This window comes from Desmodus rotundus, chromosome 5 (assembly GCF_022682495.2).
Source record: "Desmodus rotundus isolate HL8 chromosome 5, HLdesRot8A.1, whole genome shotgun sequence".
In the NCBI taxonomy this organism is placed as follows: domain Eukaryota; kingdom Metazoa; phylum Chordata; class Mammalia; order Chiroptera; family Phyllostomidae; genus Desmodus; species Desmodus rotundus.
The window spans coordinates 57,363,327-57,386,538 of NC_071391.1; the positions used below are offsets into that span (position 1 = coordinate 57,363,327).

The 23,212-nt window shown below is 43.1% G+C and overlaps 1 protein-coding gene across 18 annotated transcripts in view; it reads right to left on the bottom strand.

Moving 5' to 3' along the window:
- The window catches only part of SYTL2 (synaptotagmin like 2), a 103,269-nt gene that overhangs the window by 69,761 nt on the left and 10,296 nt on the right, over positions 1–23,212 (bottom strand). The window contains exons 2-3 of one of the 18 annotated variants that reach the window (XM_053924133.2): positions 17,363–17,436; positions 13,976–14,061 (exon numbers count right to left, since the gene is read on the bottom strand). The exons of 15 other annotated variants lie outside the window; for them this stretch is intronic. The gene's annotated coding sequence lies outside the window, so the exon portion shown is untranslated. Of the gene's footprint in view, positions 1–10,207; positions 10,312–13,975; positions 14,062–17,362; positions 17,437–23,212 lie in introns of those variants that run through there. 2 more of the 18 variants (XM_053924132.2, XM_053924135.2) reach the window with 2 other exon arrangements.

Sequence of the window (23,212 nt, forward strand, 5' to 3'; positions counted from 1 at the left end):
ATTTTATTAACCAATATCGCCCCAATAAATTCAATTAAAAAATAAAAGAATCTTGTATTGGGAGATTTTCCTGGATTATCTAGCTTGGCTCAGTGTAATCACAGGTCCTTCTAAGAAGGATAATCTGAAGGAGAGAGAGGAGATGGAGGGGATGAAGGCAGTTAGAGTGACGTGCTTTGAAGACGGAGGAAGGGGCCATGAGCCAAGGAAGGCATGCAGCCTCTGCTAGCTGGAAAAGGTGAGGAAAGCGATTCTCCCCTCCAGCCTCCAGCAGGAACTCAGTTCCTCCAACTCCTAGATTTCATCCTGTGAGACCCGTTTCAGACTTCTGACCTCCAGAACTGTAAGATAATACATTTGTGTTCTTTCATGTCACTAAGTTTGTGGTCACTTGTTACAGCAATAAAAGGAAACCAATACACAGTCGGAGGACAGATAATGTGCCTTATTCATCTTTGAATTCCCAGCTTGTTGCCTGGAGCTCTGTTGATGAAATACATCCTCATAAGCGAGAGCAAGGTGCCATGCTTTCCTCTCCTTGCCCTGTAGCACATCAGTTGCCAGGTTCAGTTGATTGAATCTCTGCAACCTCCCTCCAGTTCAACCCTTTCTCTCCTTTTCTACCTCTCATTTAGTAACGGTCTCTGAACATGGCTTCTTGCATTCCTGGTTCTCCCTCACTTCTGTCTACTGTACACAGTCCAGCTGGATGCACACAGTACTCCAAAGCCCCTCTTTAACTCTGCCATACTCTGACTTAAAAACCTCGCCGAGCTCTTCTCTGATGGCAGAGTAAGTCCAAATTCCTTATTCTAGTATTGACATCCTGCTGGTTCCAAGCTTCCTATCCAACATTCCTACCCCGAGAACTCCAGCCAAACCACTCAATAGCACCTCTGTGCTGTCATTGCCAGACCTTTGTTCTTGCTGTTCTCTCTGCCCAGAATGTCTTTCTCTTACATTGTGCACACCCAAACCTTACCTGCCACTCAAATCACAGCGTACAGGACACCTCCTCCATGCAGCCCCCTTTCTCCTCACAAATATTCTTTCCGCCAGCTGTCAGTAACTCCCGGTACTTCTTTCACTGAGCCTTCGGAGCCCGCGTCTGCACACCCTCATCTGAAGTAGGAAAGAGCACAGGCCGCAGAGCCAGAGAGACCCGAGTACAAAGTGCTAGTTACTTAGCTTCTCTGAGCCTCAGGCTTCTTATCTGTAAAATGCGCATTATATCTATCTTGCCAGGTTGTTGAGAAGATTAAAGTTCCTACATAGGTGCTCAATATAATAAATATTCCATAATTACACGAACATTATAGTAACTTACATACACATCAAATTCTACCTCAAGACTCTGTAAGGGAAGGATTCATGTCCACTTCATTTTTGTGCCCACACAGTACCTTGCACACAGTAATGAAAAAATCTTTTAAATACCGAATAAGTCACTGAACTGTCGGGAGCCCCTCTTCAGGCTTCCTGTTCTGTATAGAGTAAGGATGGCCTCCTTTTTCTCCACTCCAGAGAGCGGGGAGAAATGCTGTCAGTGTTCGACAGCATTCCCAGGATGGAAACTTTGTAAGACCCACTCTCTTTGCTTAATGCCCCTAAGCTGCTATTCATCCCCACCAACAAGAAATGGGTATTGTTTTCATTAGCATAAGTTACACATTGTTATTTTAATGTCACTGAGTCCTAGCTCAGAAAACAGCTGTTGTTCCGGAGCTGGGGGAACAAAGTTCCCTTTTACTCCCTTACGTTTAGACGTCCCATGCTGGAGATGCTGCGGCATTCCTTGCTGGGTTTGCAGCAGAGTTACCTTCCTTTAAAGGCGTGCCTCAAACCGCTTTTACGCTAACGCGGGAACATGGCCCTTTGTCCCCTCAATCTAGCTGGCGTCATCATGAGATTTAAAGTCAAGGTCTGGTTTGAAATCTTGTCACTCACTTACTAGCTTGGTGACCATGAACACAGCACTTACCTGAGCCTCAGTTTCCTCATTTCTAAAATTGGGACTTACCACTGTCCACCCTCCTTGCTGAATCACTACAGGGAGGTCAATGAGACCATACATGGAAAGACATTTTTACAAATGGCAAAATGCTATATTTATACAATTAGTTTTATCCATTCACCTTCCCCACACAGCATGAGCTCCCAGCAGACACCCTTGGATTGAACAGGAGAAAAGGTTCATCGGGCATTCTAAAAGATACGAAGAATGCTTTCACTTTACCTGCCTTTCTACAATCCCCAAAACACAATAGACAGTAGTGTTGTAATTGGAGATGCCAAATAACCACAGGCAAGCTCCCCTCACAGGAATCCTAAGGAATGTCTGAACTTGCTACCTGTAGAGTGTTCTGAGGTGATGATATTCCTGAACGCAAGGTGCCACTCAGGGTAACTACCACATCATCAGCACTGCCCCTGCTCAGGCATCTTGCCAGCCTCTTTCCATAGATGACATCCTGAATCTTTAAAATCCAATCATTGCGCAAGGTAGTAGCTGTAATCCAGAAGGACCAACACATCTAAGACAGCACTTAACATCACTTAGCACTTAACATTAAAAAGGGCAACAACCATCTCAACCCCAGTTTAGTTTTCTCCGAACTCTAGTTCTCTTACAGATTTCCCAGGACACGCTGGCTTGGGATTCGGTACAATGCCTCACAGAAGGGTAAAAGCCCTAATGAGCAAGTCTCATAAAAAATTCAGCTGGTCTTTTGGAGAAAAACAGCTGGAGCTGACCTTAGGAATTCCACTAATTCCCCCTACCACAGAGCCTAAAAATAGCCAAAGAGCATTTCTAAGTAGCAATGACCTTTCCTTTAAAGGACATAATATGCAAAAAGGCATGCTAAGGTCATTAGCCCCAACCATGCAGTCCCCCTGATAAATCCTTGTTCAAATGTTCCTGTGAGAATCTGCCTCCACAAGGTCAACACTGCAATTTGATGGTGAAGGCTCCCCCTGCCCTACTCCCCAGGCACCACTGGGTCTGTAGAAAGACGTACGCTATTAGCCACTAACTACCTGGGGGGGCCATAAGGAAGTCACTTCCCCTTCCTTGGCCTCAGTTTCCACATCCGTAAAATGAAGTGCTAGACTCTGACCTCCAAGGTCTTCTCGTGGTATAAGACTCCCTGGGAGGTACATTCAATGGCTCCTCATTGCCTTCATGATAAAATCCAAACTCAGTGTTATGTGAGTCTCTCCCAACCTGCCCCTGCCTTTCTCTCCATTTTCCCCTACGCCATACCTAAGGTTCCTCACACTTACCTCTGACACCTCTGTGCCTTTGGAACATGCAGCTCCTCTGCCTGCAATGCCCTTTCCCAGCCTCTTAAATTCTTACTCATTTTTCACCATAGAGTCCAGGGGTCACTTCTTCTGGGAAGGTGCATCTAGCTCTTTCCTAGCAAGTTAGGTTAGGATCTTGTCCTCTGTGCTTTCACAGGACTCGGCACTATATAGGGACTGTCTGTTTACTTAAGTGTCTCCCTTGCATGCCTGGGTGCTCCTTGAAGGTAGAGATGTGATCCACCTTTTCTGTACTCCTAGTATCAGGCCCTGGGCCCACCATTCAATGTCTGCTGACACTGTACCAAATTCCACCAGAGGACTGCATGCATTTTATAGTGTTATTCCCAAAGGCCAGAAATTAATTAATTTTTTAAAAAGGAATGTTTTCTCACCCTGGCTGGTATGGCTCAAGGATTGAATGCTGGTGCCTGTGAACCAAAGGGTCACAGGTTTGATTCCTAATCAGGGCACGTGCCTGGGTTGCAGGCCAGGTCCCCAGTGGAGGGTGCATGAGAGGCAACCACACATTGATGTTTCTCTCCCCTTCTTTCTTCCTCCCTTCTCCTCTCTCTAAAAATAAATAAATAAATAAATAAATAAATTTTTTAAAAAGGAATGTTTTCTCTATTCAAAAAGCAAGAAAGAAAACTATCTCCAAGCCTTTACCTTATTAGGAAAAATTAGACATAGCTGTTTGGAATTGTGACATAATCTTGTGGACTTGAAAAATATACATTTGTCCCTGAGAAACCCCTCTTTAAACCAAGTGAATCACAGTTTTTTAAAAAGGAGATTCAAATTTAGAAATGATGCCCAACTTAGTGGGTTGTTTTTCTTAACCAAGAGGAAGGAAGGTCTCCAAAAGGGGTAAATTATATGCTAAGCTTTCTGAAAATTCTCAGCCAAGCCCTGGAAAATCATGAAAAGCAGAAAGAAAGAATGTAATCTTATACAGAAAAACAAAATTCTTTATGAACTACCAACAGTATTAAAAGGTATGTGCATGTATTATGGGAGATCAACTACTAAGTTAATTGATAGGTAGGACTTGGACTTGATGGAAGAGCTGGAGAAGAAGCAGACATTATCTCCCTCCAATGCCTTCTTCCATCTTCACACACAGTGTATCTCTACAGAAGGCAAGCCAACAAAGGAGGCAGTACTGTCTGTGTTTTACAGGTAAGGAAACTTAAGTTCATGGAGGATAAGGTATCTGCCTAAACCCACATCTCCTCTAGGCCACCAGGCTGGGGTTTGAACCCAGGTCTGCCTGGCCCCACACACCAGGAAAGGCTGCGGAAAGCCTGGAAGGAAGGGCCAGGCACACAAGTGCCCTGAGAAAGAACCTAAAGATGCGAAGCAAACCTGGGGTTTCCTTTAACCCTTCACACACCAAAAACACTGAGCTTCGCAATGCAGAATGTTGTGAAACTTGATGAGTAATGCAACCAGTGACAAAGGGATTTTTATTCTTGATGTGATGCCAGCTTACCAACACATATGAACAAACTCCTGAAGTGTGGAGAGTAGGTAGGCAGGGTGGACGATGTTGCAGCATCAGCAAATCTATTTTTCCTAAACCCTCACGAACAACAAAAATGCATGCACAGATCTGGGAAAGAGCTCTATAGTATTAGTCAACCCTAAGACATCCTCCAATGGCAGGCAAAAATGATCATGGACACTTCATGAGGCTGGGTCAGCCTGTGCCCTGCCTGAAGGAGCAGCTGAAGATGGGGATCTGGTCTTTGCTCTGTCACTAGTGACTGAAACCCTGGGTTTCTGGGTGGCCATGCTTATAAAATGAGGCATCTGCTCTCTGATCTCTCAGACACCTTCCAATTGTGTGATTTTTTTTTTTCCTCTCATGGGCATAAAAGCCACTGGCCAGAAAGAATTACAACACCAGTTAGCTACAAAGTTAGCTGAAGGAGAAAGAAATGTAGAGGAAGACTATTGAGTTAAAAAGAAAAAAAGAAAATCACCCTGCTGCCCAGTGAAAAATGCCTTTTTAGAAACTAAACATTTTTTCATAAGATATAGCTATATCGAAGAAGAGAATGATGATTAGGAAAATCGGATATAAAAACTGACAAAAGTCTTCCTTCCTTTCTCACTAAGAGTGCCCTCTGTTTGGAACTAGAGTAGGTACTATGGATACAGCTATTAAGTAGTAAGAACTGACTCCTGTTGTTGAGAGGACTTGGGCGCACAGCAATAATAACAGCTCCTATTTGTACAACATTGGGGTTTACTCTGTGTTCTAGCATATGTACTCTTCTTGGGAGGTAGGAATAAGTATCATTGTAATCCTCCCACTTTTAAAAATATCCTCTCCTGAAGATATATTTATTGATTTTAGAGAGACAGCAAGGAAGAGAAGGAGGAAGAGGGAGGAAGAGGGAAAGGGAGAGAAACATCCATGAGTTGCCTCCCATATGCTCCTTGACCAGGGATTGGGCCCACAACCTAGGTACGTGCCCTGATAGGGAATTGAACCCACAACCTCCTTTTGGTGTATGGGATGATGTTCCCACCAACTGAGCCATGCGGCCAGAGCATAATCCTCCTTTTACTGACGCAAAAACTGAGGTTCAGCAGGGTCAAGGGGCTTATCCCAGGTCATATGGCTGGGAAGAGAACACATTTGCAAAGGGGGAAAAGGACCCCAGACAGATGAAGGGGTATATTTAGAGTGTCGATTGCGCAATAAGTGGGGAAGTGAAGAGATCATGGCAAGAATTGTGAAGAGGTGGGACTTCAGTTAAGCTTTGAACATGGGGTAGGATTTAGACAATTCACACCTGCATTCACTGAATTCAATGCAGAAGACAGCATAGTGCTACTTTGGAGGGTGGAGTGCAGAAAAACCAAAGGGTGTCTGTATTTATATATACACATAGAAGCGCCTTGCCTTCCATTTAAGAAGTGGACATTCTTTAGCCACCATCAATAACCAGCATGTGTGCTCTGGGTGTTTTTCCCAGGAGCAGAAACGGGTGGCTCTGAGCCTTTTTCCTTGGCGCTCACAGTAAGTATCAGGGAGACAGGCAGCTCACACATGGTTAGGTTTATGTGATCTGTACCCCTGAGCTGGGGTGAAAAGCCCTGACCTTGGCACTCTCAACCAAAACTGTAACTACCTGAGCTAACTGGCCTTCTCAAAGTACTCTTCTCTGTGGGTGTAACTAATCACATGCTTGTAAGCAAGCCTTCCTCCCCAGACTGCATTCGTTGCTGCCAAGGCTCAAGAATGTAATTAATAAGCAACCTGGACCCACTCCTGGGGTAAGAAGGGAGAGGAGAAGAATGGCTGGGAAAGATTTCAAGGTGATGATAGAGCCTCGAAAATCACAGAAGGGCTTAATAAAACAGGTCCAGGCTCTGCATATCAGACAGATGGGCTTTAAGCCAAAGAACAGGAATCAGGGAGCCTGTGGGATTGGGCTAGAGGTCCTTGAAAGGGGGGAGCTCAGACACAGAGTGGGGTTCAAGTTAAACCACAGTCCCGTTGGGGTTAGGGAATTTAGGTGACTGGGACTCTAATGTTTACCCTTAGCAGAATTACAGGTTTTACTTCTTACTATGGAGACTTGAGTCAACCCTCTGGAATTTTTATTCCAATTTTATTTCTTTAGGTAACATTTGAAACAATACCTATTTCATCAGAAATTTCTGAGATGGAATTCACAGGTGTAGTTCACAGAATATAGGGTATGAAGAGATTAAACAATCCCACTCCCTCACCCCAATCCCAAGCAACTGGCAAACAGTGGGGATGGGATGGAGGCAGGAGCTATTTAATGATGGTACCCAGGAAGTGGTTCTGGAGTTTGAACTTGAAGCTAAAAGTGACTCTTTCCACCAAAGGGAATTTAAATCTTCTCTTTCATCACATCAGAACCTATTTGCAGAGCAAATGCAATGAACAAAGAGAAACAGAGATCCTAAGCTAGAGAGTGGAACCAATTCCAGCATCTTTTCGGCCTTCTGGCATCTTGAGAAGCTCATCAGAAGGCAGCAAAGCCTTCCATAGACATCCACCACTGGAGACGAAGACTTGTCCTGGAGCGAGGGCCTCGTGACTAAGCTTAGCGAGGAAGAGCAGGACAGACACACAACCTTCTATCTGTCTAAAATATAGAATATGGCCCTGGCTGGTTTGGCTCAGTGGATTTAGTGCTGGCCTATAAACCAAAGTGTCGCCAGTTCGATTCCCAGTCAGGGCACCTGCCTGGGTTGCAGCCAGGTCCCAGTAGTGGGCATGTGAGAGGCAACTACACATTGTTGTTTCTCACACTCTTTTTCTCCCTCCTTTCCCCCTCTTTAAAATAAATAAATTAATTAATTAAAAAATCTTTTAAATATAGATTATGTGTACTCTGAATACAGAAGTCTGTATGTACATATTTGTGGATGTATGTACATATTAGCTCTCAGTCATTCGCAGCCAATTTAGGAAATCCTGAGAATTCCTCACCCTATTATTGCTTAGAGAAAGGGAGGTTGTTGCTACGTGACTATAAAACCAGGGTCCTGGTGCCCCAGTGGTGGGTAAATTCAGGCACCCTGCCCCTAAAAGGATGTCCTAAGAAAGATTATTTTGGTTCAGATGTAGCTGTTCATGGGGAGAGGGACAGCAGGATTATGTGTGAAGTTTTCGCCATCGCTGCTGTTTCTATGAAGATCCTCCACGCTGGAACACTTACATTAGCTGTATCACTGAAGCCTCAGTTCAACGCTGTGTGGAAAGTGTCATTACCATTCCTATTTTACAGAAGAGGAACAGGGCTCACAAAAGTGAAGTAGCTTTACCCGTCTGTCTTCTCAAGTACTATGGATACTGTAACATACAGATATGCGTGTATGTGTGCATATTAGAGATATCCGTTACTTTCTACAAACTGAGATAATAGAATATCAAGTTTTCATTTAAAAACCAAAACCATATGGGTCATAAAAAGCATGTTATTCTTTTTATTTTTTTTTTCTTAGCAAAGGTAGATCTTAAATACTTAAGCTATAATGGCAAACTGAAACTATTTAGGTAAAACAATCTTATCCATAACTTGGATTTTGGAAGACGATAAACCTTCATTTTATAAATTTTTATTCAACGAAGGCCAATCAGTAAATACCTCGTAAGGACATGCTGTGTGAGAGAGACTCATTAGTACATTAAACTGCCAGAGAGAGGCTGGGATTGTGGCAAACCTGTGTTTTGGAGAAGGAACGATATCCTGAGAATTAGCAGGGTCGAGTTTTCCCCCAGCCCGGTCACTCACTAGCTATGTGATTTTAGGCAAGTCTCTTCACCTTCTGGGGCTTCATTCTCATTGGCAAAATTCGGGTGCTGAAAAAAGACGCACTTTCTTATAGACCCCTGCTCACACTCAGACGAGTTAATAAAGGAGCAAAATTCAGGCCACGGCGGGATTTGGCTACAGTGGACCATGGCCCTATAACTCAGGAGTACAGTTCTCATTTTATCTCAAAGCCCAGAATAACAGCATCCCAATCTTGCAGGAAACACAGTGAACACAGGCATCCTTTCCACAGTGCTCAGGCCCTTCTAAGCGTGGGCGGCTCTACAATCAATTAAATATCCCTTGTTCTTGGTAATAAATAACAAACTGGGTAAAAATAGTTCTTATTACTCATAACGGTGAAAATATCATAGGCTTCCATGGCACTTACTATGTTCCAGGCACTGTTCTTAGCACTTTGTATCATTATCTTGATTTCTCACAACATGCCAAGTAAGCATGTAACGGATAAGGAAGCAGGCTGAGAGAGACTGAGTAACTAGTAAGTGGGATGCAGGACGCTACTCGGGCAGCCCAGCTCCAGCACCCAGAGTCTTGACCACCACACCACCCTGTCTTTCCTGGACAAAGGTGTCGCAAAGTGTGGAGTCATTCTCTGGTTTGGCCTGGTTTGGGTGACCGGGGTTGTAGCTTTATGAATCTTAGGTTCTTTCTGCCCCCTGTCTCTCTGCTCTCCGAACTCTCTGACTTGCCTCATTTTCTATCACTGGCGGGTCCTGCTCACAGATTTCCTCAGACTGGACTTCCACAAGGAGCCTGAGGAGAGGAGGCCCTAGGAGGCCAGACGGGCACCACTCAGCCATGGGGCCGTGTGCCACAGGGCGGACTTCTTGGTGCAAACTAAGACAATGTCCTAAAACCAACCTTCATAAGGTAACTAAAAAGCTCTTTCTTAAACCCAGGGAGAAGTCTGATCCAGTCAGAGGACAAAAGAGACATTTCTCCAGGCAAAGTGTTCGATGAACTCAAATAAATGCGAGACTAAGCTTTGTCAAACTTTAATGGCGGAGATGGAGTAACATAACGTCCTGCAAACAGAGCCTGGACTTTTCGGGCTGCTTAACCACTAATCGCCTCACATTCCTTCTGCCTTATTCTTCCATTAGAAAGGCCAAAGCCACCAAGAGGAAAAGAAGAGTGTGGTGAACCTCATGAATGTGTTTCAAAAAGGAATAAGTAAATTAACAGAGATGTGATGGTGGGGTGAGGGGAATCTTATTTACGGATATATTCTCTGCTTTACTGATTTTTCTCTAATCTGAGACGCAAGAGAAGGAAAAAAAGGGGAAGAAAACACCACGGAGATCAAGGAGAACTAGTCTGCCCACGATGCTTTTTCACTTCAAATTCTGGGTCCATAATTTCACTATCCCCCAAAATCATGGCTTTCAAACGCCACTACTACCACCTAGGCTGAAATGAAGGGAAATCAATGATATCATCATGGGGCTTACGTTATTGCACGCTCATTTTATTAAATTTGAGCACGTCGGAAGCATAGAAAATTATCAGCCTTCAACATTCACCAAAAAAAGGAATTATGCAAAAAAATACATCATATTAAATCTTACTTTTCATTTCTTCCCACAATTCCACAGAGCTGGTAAGGGAAAAGTGTTTCCATCATCTGGGCTTATAACCTAGTTCCTATCGGCCCGCAGCCTTCTGCCTGCTGCAACACATCAGCATTTGCATGCAGTCAATGCAGTATCTTCTCATTTGGCTACTACTTCTTATTCGAAGCAATCAGAAGAGGCTGCAAGGTGGGGCGGGAAGGAGTGGGAGGTGAGAAAAGGGCAATTTACGCCAAGAGAAGTCCCACGCACCCCACGCCCGCCCCACACTGCAACCACAGCTATGTGTGATTTGTGCTAAAGTGAAAAGCACCCGAGCGTCCCTCCCCTAAAACCAGAGGCACGAATCCAAGGAGGTCCCCGCTGGGGAATTCAGTGTCACCTGAGGGCAGAGATTTTTGCAATTCTAAACAAAACTAAAATCAAAAGACATTTCCTAAATACTGGAGTGGATAGGACAGAGTTTCAGTATGAGCTCAAGCAAACAACACAGCTTATTCGAGGGCAGCTGGAAATATGATAAATCTCCTTCAGCACGGAAGGCAAGGAAAAGTGGCATTTCCCTCTCCCCTCAAACAGGCAGCACCTAGCAAATGTCTAACATCTAATACCGAGGAAGAAAAGTCCTTGTCTACGAGTTTCATAAAAAGAAAATCAGATCTTTAAACAATTTCCGTAGAAACTTCTTCTGTTCTTTTGTTTCCGAAATAATTCAAAAAGTGGACTTTAAGATTTTAAATGAGTTTCTAAATCATCATGTAAAGTTATAGGAAGGCTTGAGTTCTATCAGAGTCCACAGGAGCTTAAATGAGGCCGCAAATGGGATTTTTACTTTGTATTTCTCCGGAGCAGCCGTGTACCGAGAGCTGCAGGTCACTGAAGTGCAAGAGTCGACAAAGGCAATGTCCGCTCACCTGTTTCTTAGTAGAATGCAAGTAGTGCGGCGCCTCGCTCCGAGAGCACTTGTCGGACGAGTGTTAAACAAAAGAACAAAATATTCCCCAGGAAGGAGTGACAGTGACCCCCACTTCACACTCTGCTTACGACTGGACACAATGATGCCACACAGGTAGCGTCTGAAAAATCCTGCTGATAGCCATTTTAATTGTAATAGCCAGAAATTAGAAATAACCCTGATGCCCTTCAACAGGTGACAGCTCCTAAGCAACCGAGCAACAGACTATGAATACACGCGACAACTTGGATGAATCTAAGGGAATGATACAACCCCACAGGGCCACACACTGTATGATGTCTCTTGCATGATATTCCTGAGAGGGCAAAACCACAGAAATGGAGAACGGGTTAGTACTTACGAGGGGTCAGGGTGGGGAGGTGAGAGGGAGATGCTCACGGCTGTAAAAGAAAAACGGGAGGGACCCTTGTGCAGATGAGACGAGTCAGTATCTTGACGACGGTGCTAGATGCGTGTGATAAAATTGTACAGAACTTAACACAGACAGGCGTGTGCACACCCACACCAGCACACGTACAACTGGGAAACTGGGATTGTATCCATACAGATGCCCTACTTGTGATTCTTGTACAATAATTATTGCACTATATCTGTGCAAGATGTTACCATTGAGGGAGAGAGGTTAGGTCACACAGATCTCTCTGTATTAGTTCTTATAACTGCATGAGAACCTACAATGACCTCAAAATAAAGAGTTTAATTAAAAATAAATACATATTTTATTTTTAATTACACTTCACAGTCAATATTATTCTGTATCAGTCTCACATGTAGAGCACAGTGGTTGGAAACCCATGTTCTTTACAGAGCGGTTCCCCAGATGTTTCGAGTACCCACCTGGACCCATACATGGTTAAAATTATGTATCTTGAAGCAACCTCCCCTCCTCCACCATCAGCACCACCAATTTCACACGGAGCGTGTGTGTAACATACACCTTTCCCAACCACCTACACAGAACTCTCCCAGCTCTAAGCTCCCAACACACCAATTGTTTTTATCACACAATCTAGCTGCTGTTCTTCCATGAAGGACAAACATTTCATGCTTTCGTATCTTCCTATCTAGAATAAAAACTCCTGAGACAGGGCCCACGTGTATACCTTTTTTAGTACCATCTCAGTGCCTGGCACAGTGCTGAGCCTAGAGTGGAGACTGAATACAAATTTTTAAAATAAATGAATAAGTGAATAAAGGACTATATGCATTTTCTACTCCTTATCCAGAGCCGGATAAACTGAGAATTCACAATGCTTTTGCTCCAGTTTTCTCCCATGTGCCCGCCTGCCTTGCAGGCCTGGAGCGAGACTAAAGGTGGCCTCCAGCGGAGCTGCATTGGTAGCAAGGACACACACAGCCGCAGCCAGAGAGCTGCACTGATCATTTGCTGCGTGAGCTTGTGCCGGTTAATTTCTGAGCCTCAGTCTTTCCATTTGTGAAACAGAGAATAATACTTAGTTTTGCAACATTGCTATAGGAATGAGACGTGATATACATAAGCAGCCTAGCTCAAAGTCAGTTTAAATAGATGCCCACTAAATGTTTTATCCTTCCATAGATACTTCCAGGCACTAATTCTCACTTTACAGTTCAGAATGTTGGCCAGTCCTTAATAAGCTTACATCTTTGCAGTAAATATGCAGTGTTTAATTGAGGTAGCACCTTTCTCTAGAGATCGAACTTTGCTTCCATTTACCGTCACAAAAGTAACGTAGACAAAGTAAACGGAGATACAGGATAGGGTAAATGGGAGGAGGCCAGTTAAAGAGAAAGATAATAAGGGCATTCACGACAGCAGTGAAAACAGTCACTATGGAAGCAGGCTTGGCTTGGGCTTGCTCTTCCCCACCATGGTCTCATGTGTGGTCCTGTCCAAAGGCAGTACACACATGAGGGGAAGACACCCAAAAAAGCCTAGTGATTCCTAAGAACGGTGTGCTGGTGGTACTGGGAAGGAGGGAGCACCTCTGTTTATGTTCTCTGCTAGGGAAGTATTTGTTTTCAGGGTAAGTCTACTGCTTCCTTCTCGGGGCTGGGAGTGCCTTAGTCCACTCTTGCCCACAGAATAATAATTTTCCCCAAACTGTGCAGCTGTCTGAAAACATGTTTGCTCTGGATGTGTCACTGGGTCATGAGGAGGTCTCTGAGAAATTCTTTACACACAGGTGTCTCCAAGCACAGGCAGCAGAGGTATGTGCTGACCCACGGGGCAGGAATGGACAAACACTGGATGTGGTTCCAGGGTCCAGGTTTTAAAAGAATACACTAACTCAGTCAGTTTCGGTCAACAGCATTTTGAGCCTCGACTCTACTCCTGGACTCTACTAGAAACTGAGAAGGACTCGTCCATAAGAGGGGCAGACCCTGCGTAGTACAAGAGCACATTTGTCAAAGCAGTGGTTGCAAAGCTAGGATATCATTCCAAGTACATTCCCTATAACTAGCAGAAGAACATGATGCAGAATACAAAGCTATGTTCATGGTAGACAGCACAGGTGTGACATGTCCCGTCAATTCCAGAAAAGGTGAATATGCTGTTCAGAAGGGTTTTAACTCTTCAGACCTTTCAGTTTTATTCTCTTCCTTATTAATCAATGAATAATAATATCATAATCATAATTAGGTAATTCCTTTGTGCCAGGCACTAGACTAAGCACTTCAAAGAATTATTTATCTCACTGAATCTTTGAAACCATCTTAAGAGTGATGCACGTCATATTTTTCCTATCATATAGATGAGGACATTTCAGCTTAGAAAGACCAAGGATGTAGAACCGGGAACATCTTACTCAGAACCAATATTCTTGATCTGCGCACGAAGCCATATGTTTGCTTGGTTCAGGGGTGTCCAGCCTTTTGACGTCTCTGGGCCACACTGGAAGAAGAAGAGTTGTGTTGGGCCACACATTAAATACATTGTGACATATAATCACCAACGAATCTCATAATGTTTTGAGTAAATTATGATTCTGTATTGGGCTGCATTCCTAGCCATCCTGGGCCACACGTAGCCTGCAGGCTGCGGGTTGGACTCCCCTGGTGTTCCTGCTACTATTAAAGTAAGACTGTATACAGTATTGATCCTTCAAGCATATTGAGTTTAACCACACAAAATTGCTCATACACAACCATTTTGACCCCTAGAAATGGCAATTTCACTTGGTTCAACCTAACATAATTGCAAGACAGAATGACATGCCCCTGACGAGATGTATCACTTTGGGCAGATCTTTTAACATTCCTAATCTTCACTTGTTTCACCCCATACAATGAAGAGGTTGAACTGAATTTATCTTTAGGTTCCCTTCTAGCTCTATAAGTACAGGGGAAGGAGGGGAAGAAGCACCATAATTCACTTGTTCAATAATTATTTATTGAATGACTACTGCATGTCAAACACTGTTTTCTCTTTCATTCTAAATTCAGCCACCTTTCAAGGACAGCTTTCCAGCAGCTTCCTCTGATCTCTGGACTCCCACATGTCAGAGACAAAGAACAAGCTGGAAGATTCTTGGGAAACTGGGGTGTGCCCTGTGGTGCTGGCAGCTCCCGCCTCATTGGAATTCCACAGCATAAGAGAAAACCCAAGGACCTAGAATCCAGCGCAGGGTGAAGAGATGAAGTATGGCGAGGCAGAAGAAAGGGTACAGGGGAACAAATGTGTATCTTCCAAAACAAAAAACTCTCAGTAAATATTCTGGCTTACAGAAACTTCCAGGAAAATATTCTACTTTCTTTTGGACTTCATGTTTACTCCCCAGGCAGACAGTCACCTAGTCTTAAAAAATCCAGAAAGTAAGAGCCCTCAGCTCTGCTGGGTAGACCACCTGAGCATCCAGTCACAGCCTTTGCAATGGTTAAGGATTGGGAGTAGAGAATTACAGAAAAACACCAAACTGCAAGCCTGAAGACACTGATTCAACACCTGCCTATGCTATGTTGTGAGCAGGGACTTTACCGCTCAGGCTGCCAGCCCTTTATTATCTTTTTACCAGCTAATCTGCCATCTGTTCCCTTTTGCACAGACCACTGTGGACACAGCAAACAGCTGTTTTCTCATACGCCTACAATAGCTCTTCAAATGCATACTTGAAAACTCTGAGTGCCCACTTCACCCTTCTCCTCTGGCCTAAATCAAAGTCTTAGATGAAGTGCGGTTAGCGAGATGTCGACAGCAACTATGTGGGGTCATAGGCCTGAGCTCTGAGCACATAGGAAGGGAATACGTGCAGCTAATAGCTGCTCTCTCTCAACTTCTTAAGCTGAGAAAGACTCATAACTCCCAATTTCATTCCCTGGGAATTCTACCAGCTGTTACAGGAATACAAAAGCTGCAAGAGAAGGGGATCAGTAACCTCGACATGCTGAGAGGCGAGATCGAACCCACACACAGAGTGTAATTGGTGAACTCTATAGGACAGATTATTATTATGTACTAAGTTGGGGTGTGGACCCAACAAGAGTCAAAAGAAGCCAGATGAACAAGGTCTGAGGGAGGGTACAGTCTGCTCCAGGGGAAGCCTGTAGGAGATTAGACTCTTTGAATTATTAAAAGACACATAACTCACCAGGGAAGCCATGACAGCAACCCGGGCTTTATGGCAGTGGGAGGTGGTCTTCAAATCACAGGTGACCCTGGGATCTACACACACAGCACCTTCAAAACAACCATCTGGCACAGTTCAGAGTCGGCTGTCTGACAGGGCAGAGGAGGCAGGTGACAGCCAAATGTCCTTTGCCTTTCTGCGTTCTACTTTGTGTCTTAATCTGGAGCTTATGTTTCTAGTTCACGTAATATAAACTATTAATGGGGCCCCATGGGGTATATCAGTTTAAATATCTTGAAGTCTCCAGAAGGATGTTTTTTTTTTCAAACAAGTGCCTTTAGGAAACAATACACTGAAGACTCAAATGATTTTATAAAGAGAAGTAGAAAAATGAAACTAGACCATCTTCTTATACCTCACACAAGAATAAATTCAAAATGGATCAAAGACTTAAATGTTAGCCCTGAAACCATAAAAATCTTAAAAGAAAACATAGGCAGCAAAATCGTGGACATTGCTCATAGCAATTTTTAATTGAATATAACTCCTCAGGCAAGGGGGGAAAAAAAAGAAACAAATGGGACTACATCAAACTAAAAAGTTTTTGCACAGAAAAGAAAAGCATCAACAAAATAAAAAGACATCCCACTGAATGGGAGAACATATTTGCCAAAATACATCTGATAAGGGGTTAATATCCATAATTTATAAAGTACTTACGAAACTCAACACACAAAAAAAAACAAACAACCCAATTAAAAAATGAGCAAAGGACCTGAATGGACATGTCTCCAAAGAGGACATACAGATGGCCAATAGACATATGAAAAGATACTCAGTGTCACTAATTATCAGAAAAATGCACATTAAAACCACAATGAGATAACTCCTCACACCTGTCAGAATGGCCATCATCAATAAATCACCAAACAAGTGCCGGTGAGAATGTGGAGAAAAGGGAACCCTTTTGCACCGTTGGTAGGAATGCAGACTGGTGCAGCCCCTGTGGAAAGCAGTGTGGAGATACCTCAAAAAATTAAAAATGGATCTGCCTTTTGACCCAGTAATCCCACTTGTGGGAATATATCCAAATGAACCCAAAACACTAATTCAAAGGAACATAAGCACCTGTATGTTCATTGCAGCATTATTTACAATCACCAAGCTATGGAAGCAGCCCCAGTGTCCCTCAGTAGATGAGTGGATAAAACAACTATGTGACATTTACACAAGGGAATACTAATCGGCCATAAAAAAGAAGAAAACGTAACCCTTTGGGACAACATGGATGGACCTGGAGAGCATTGTGCTAAGTGAAATACGCCCATCAGAGAAAGACAAGTACCATGTGATTTCACTCGTATGAGGAATCTAATGAACAAACTGAACTAACAAGCAAAACAGAGACAGACTCACAGAGAGGGAACAGATGACAGCTAGTGGGCAGGGGAGGTTTGGAGGTGGAGGGATTGAGCAAAAAAAAGGACTCATGGACATGGACAATAGTGTGGTGATTGCTAGGGAAAGGGAGGTAAAAGGGGACTAAATGGTAATGGAAAAAATATAATAAAGATTACATTTTTTTAAAAAAGAGAAGTAATCATAAAAGAAAATTGTTAATAAACTCACCTCCCCCCTCCTGCAACCAGATTCTTAAGTCTCCGAGTTTTTATTACATCTTCTTCATTACAAAACACAAACACCTTTAGGAGAGGAAGTAATTTGAAAATTGTGATTAATCAAATTCTATGTTTTAGAGATGAGCAGTTTCCTTTTTCCTCTTCAGGACCTCCGAATTATAAACCTTCTCCAAGAGACAGGCGTGGAGAAAAGTTTCCGCCACCTCAAATTTTGATAACATCCATGAAATGTAAACTGATATATCTCATAACCAATGTTTTATAAACCTGTCATTAAAAATCAAGCAAATGTTCTCAACACTTCTTGTCATGGAAATTGTCCTCACAGGCAGATAAATAGCCATTCCACGGGTAAAGCCTCGCAGCTGTCGCATTACTTAGTTCTGCACAAATGAAAACTATTACCAAAAAAAGGTTGGAGAATCTGTGGACGAAGCTGGCAAACAACTACATTTTCACATTTCGTCTGTGTGCTCTCTCAATGCAAAGTGAACCCTGCAAAATATTTAATCAAGAATAACAATGTGCTCTGAAAAACAAGCCCAGCACAGCTGGAAACATGTCCAAATAAGAAGTTAATGCTTTGCCATCTTTAATGAATGATGCTCTGCAACTCACTAGAGAGAGGAGCTCACAATTCCTCCGTCCCCCTGCCGCAATGACTCCAAAGTTCAGATTCAAACCTTAAAGAACAACAGGGCAGGCCATAAAACCTCCTGCTTCCTGCTTCCTGCCTCCTCAAGGTCACAAAACAGACCTTCATGTCACAAAACTCAAGAGGATCTAGACCCCTAACTGGGCTTCGTGTCTCTCCATGAACTGGTCCTGCAGTGAGAGACCTTAAGTCTTTTCTGCTGGTCTGTGCTTGATTTCTACTACTAGCCATGTATTAGAGAAGAGGAAAAAATATTACGTTTGGGGGCGGGAGGAGTCCAAGGAGACTCAAACATGAATTCACATTTCTTTCTGATAAAAATTTAAATAATTGTTTGAGGTGTCCCTAGCAGTGAAACAAAAACAGAATTTTCAGAAACTGCTCCAGGAATTCATGGAAAGTGAAGTCCATCACCTGTACTTTCTTTTTAATAAAACCAAGGAATACCAAGAACTAGACAGCTTTCAAATGGCTAGGTCTCCTCAAAAGATTTTTGACAAGGGTACAAAGACCATTCAAGGGGGAAAGGACAGTCTTTTCAACAAATAGTGCTGTTTTAATAAATAAAACTAGATATCTACATGCCAAAGAATGAAGTTGGGCCCTTACCTATCATATAAAAGTCAACTAAAAATGGATCTACGACTAAAAGTCTTAGAAGACAATACAAGCCAAAACGTTCATAACATTGGTTTTGGCAACAATTTCTTGGCTATGACACAAAAATCATAGACTAACTGGAATTCATGAAAATTGTTAAAAATTTGTGCATCAAAATACACTATCAACAGAAAAAAAGTAGCCCACAGAATGGGAGAATATATTTGAAAATCTATATCTGATAAGGGAATATATGACTATATATATAGGGATTATATATCCAGAATATATAGTGAATTCCTAAAACTCAATAACAACAACCAAAAAAAAAATGATGATTAAAAACTGGGCAAAGAACTCGAATAGACATTTCCTGGAAGAAGATATACAAATGGCCAATAAGAACATGCAAACATACTCCACATCACTAATCATTAGGGAAATGCAAATCAAGACTACAATGAGATTCTCCTTTCACATCCATTAGGAGGCTACTATCAAAAAACAGATAGCAGCAAGTGTTGACAAGGAAGTGAAGAAATGAAATCCTTGTGCACTGTTGGTGGGAATGTACAGTGGTATAGCCTCTGGGCAAAACAGTATGGCAGTTCCTAAAAAATTAAAAATAGAGTTATCATATGATCCAGCTCTTCAACCTCTGGATATATATGTCCAAAAGAATTGAAAGAGAGTCTCAAAGAAATACTTACACGCCCATGTTCATGGCAGTATTATTCAGCTAAAACATGGAAGCAGCCCAGTTTCCACTCATGGATTAATGAGTAAGCAAAATGTGGTGTAAACACACAATGGAATATTATGGAGCTTTAAAAAGGAAGGAAAGTTCGACACATGCTACGACATGGATGAATCTTGTGGACATTATACTAAATGAAATAAGCCAGTATCAGAAAGAGAAATGCTGTGTGATTCCCCCTATGTGAGGTACTTAGATAGTCAATTCATAAAGATGGAAAGTAGAATGGCAGTTGCCAGGAGCTAGGGGTGGAACGGGGAATTACTGTTTAATGGGTATAGAGTTTCACTTTTACAAGATGAAAAGAGTTATGGAGCTAGATGGTGGTGATGGTTGCCCAAAATTGTGGATGTGTTTGAAGTTACCATATATTAGAAAAAGTTAAGATGATAAATTTATGTGCATTTTACCACAATAAAAAAATGGGGGGGGATGCATACATCTCTATTCCCCTATAATATCACTAAGGGAAGGGTTAAGTGGCTGCTCTTTGGCATCCACATTTATGTTTCAGAGCTACTACTTGGCAATTACCTCGGGTGAGAGACAGCCTCTCTACACCTCAGCATCCTCATTGATCAAATACCCACTTAAAGGTGCAGTGTGAGGATTAGATGAGTCTGTATGCATAAAGCACTTAGTCTAGCAGAATAAACACCACATAAGTATTAGCTGTTATTATTATTGTACTAGCACCACTAAATCTATTCTCAGCATCCCAAATAAAACCATGCCCCACCATGGAAAAATCATTTGCATCTCATTTTCTGTAATAATGGTGGCCTGGTCCCAGGATCAACATCTGACCTTAAAAAAAAAAGAAAAAAGTGAATCTTCCCTTCGTCAGCCCGAGCACACTAATGGGAACTAGGGCCCAGTCACTCTGTCCTTTGGGCAACGGAAGACGTAAGATACTTACGCCCAGTCACATCCATTCAATGAGTGCCAACTGTGAACCAAGCCTATACCGGGCACTGACCGGGGGCTGCATGTACTCGCCCATGGTCAGCACCTCCCACTGGACTCTCTGGAGTCCAAGGCCTTGTTTCCATCCTGGAGTGTGCTGATCATCTAAAAGAAATGTTACATGACAACATTTCCCAGGATGAAGCTGACAAGAATAGAAGAGGGTACCCCAAATTGTCCGTTTCTATTTTTCTCCCCATAGTTCCATTTAAAAAAAAAAAAAAGCAAAACACTTCCTTTACTTTCAAATTAATAAAGCAGATCATTCCCAGATAAGTGTTTGCCCAAAATCTGTCAGGAGGGAAGACTTCAGGCAAGCTTGCCTTGAAATTGACAACATGACCCAGCCAACCATCCCTCCGCCCCCCCACACCCCCCCGCAGACAGAGCTCACTGCCGGGCCACACGTCCACCCCCCCCCCCCCCGACACCCCCACAGACAGAGCTCACTGCCGGGCCACGCGCACACGGCCACGGAGCAGCCATGCTGGGAGGCGCACAGGAGGCAGACTCCACGCACAAGCACATTCAGTATCATCACCAGGGAAACCTCCTTCTCTAAAACTTCCAGCCAGGCACCAAAAGCGAGAACTTCTCAAAACTTAACATTTACTGAGGCTCAGGTGAGACTTTGCCACCTGTGAAGGAGCTGATATAATGATGATTATTTTATGGAGTCGCACCATTGTGCTCGGGCGGCCCGGTGGGGGAAGAGAGAAAGCACTGACTTGGGAGTGAGACCTGCTGCGTTTGAGTTCCAGGGCTACCACTTCATTGCTGTGTGACTCTGGGCAAATATTTAACTTCTTTAAGTTCCATTTTCCTTATCTGTATTTCATGGCTTACAATTCCAACCTTTGAGGATCTTTGTAAGGATTAAAGGAAATCATCCGTGTTAAAGACCTAGCTGATGTTTGGCACAATAGAAGCTCAACACAGCAGACGCCTTGTCTATCCCTTATTTCCAGGCAGGAAAAACGCCCAAGGAACTTCAGCCCCTGATTTAGAGGCAGAATGAGAATGGAGCCCAGGTAAAAAATTGCCCCTAATTTTGCTAAGAGCCTAGTTCTGATAACTGATATGTTTAGGACTCTGACAGTACTTGAGATGTTATGAAAAACTCAATCAAACCTTCTCCGATAGCTCTTTCTGACCGAAATTTTACAGTGAGCCATCGAAAGACCTCAGCTTTCTCTGCAGAGCAACGTATGCTTTGACATGTCCATACACACACAGCCTTAGGACCTGGGCTGTCTCTGATGTAAGGCCCAGTAACCTCTCTGCCGTTAATATCTCTGAAATCTTGGCTCAAGAAAAGACAAAAAGGATTGGCTCTGCTTTGGTGACGTTTCATGGTGTGTTAAGGGGGTTCCCAGACCAGCCCCAGGTTTTGATAGTTTACCAGGAGGACACAAAGGACAACAAATGGCCATAGTCACATCTGTGATTGACTCAGTGACAGGATACAAAGCAAAACAGCAAAGAAAAAAGGTAGATGGGATGAAGTCTGGGGAAAACAAGGTGTGAGCTTTCAAGAGTCTTCTCCCAGTGGAGCCACACAGGACACGCAACAAGTTGTAACAACATACGGGAAATGTTACAAATCAGGGAAGCTCACCGAGATTCAGGGCCCAGAGTTTTTACAGCGGATTGGTCCAGTAGATACCCCATCCCTGGCATGCCCTCAAATTCCAGACTCCACAGGGAAAGCAGGTGCTCATCATAAACTGTGCTGTTTGTACAACAGTTGAGGTACAGTGAGCTACTCTTATCATTTGGAGTGGTGGGAACCCTTCCAAATCCAAGTTCTCAAGTGCTGGTCAAGGAGGCCTTTCTAACGAGAAGCCGTCTCAGGCTTGCTATATTAATTCCTTCCTGCACACATGGGAACAGCAAACCAAATACCTAGTTGCTAACTGCCAATTGACCACTAAATTCTTATGGCCAATCTATGCATCGAAATCCTTTAAACAAATAGTGAACATAACTCAGTGCTTCAAAACATTCATTCAGCACACTTGTACTGTATCAGTCTGCTGGGCTCCCAGAGTTAAGGAAATAACAAACTCCTTCCATCCCAGCCCTCTAGAACCCTCACACTCACCGGGAAGATAAGATGAGTCAATAAAAAGTGATGATAACACAAGGTGGCATGCGATGACAACCATAAAAGAGGTATAAGCCAAACACTAAACCAGTTAGAGAAGGAAGAGGACCCTCCCTGCTGTGATCAACCGGAAAGATTGTGGTAAGCATTACCACAGGGTTGCAGTTTTGAAGACAGGATTTTAGAGTAAGTGACAGGGCTGGGAAGAACTTGACGAGGGCAATGAAAGTATCATTTGATTGGAGTCAGTTTAATTGGAAGACAGGGTTCACAGAAGGGGATGGTTTGAGACAAGAATTTCAAACAGCAGCTAGGATCAGATCATCGAAGGTCTCAACTGTTGGACAAAGGAGATTGTCCTTTATGCAGTTGATGATGGAGAGCCTGTGTGCGTGTGTTTCCTTTTTCAATCAGTTTACTTTAGCATGAATGAAGGAGAGAAGTCACTCTAAGCTAAAGGGCTACGGCTTTCACAATAGACCTCACAAAAGCCAATGAAAGCCAGAAGAGGTGAAATACAGGTGTCCTTTGGGAACAACATCAGGAAGGAAGCAGTAACAATGCTCCTTGGAAACGCACAAGACTCAAAGACTCAAACACGACTCCAAGTTCTTTACTTAAGCTGAGTTAACTGTGGGATTGATGCACCAAACCAGGAATGCCTGGAAGGAAGCCGGGTTAAAAGTAAAAACTAATAAAAACTAATAACATGGCAGAGAATTCAGTGGACAGGTCTAGATCTCCGGTGGAAATG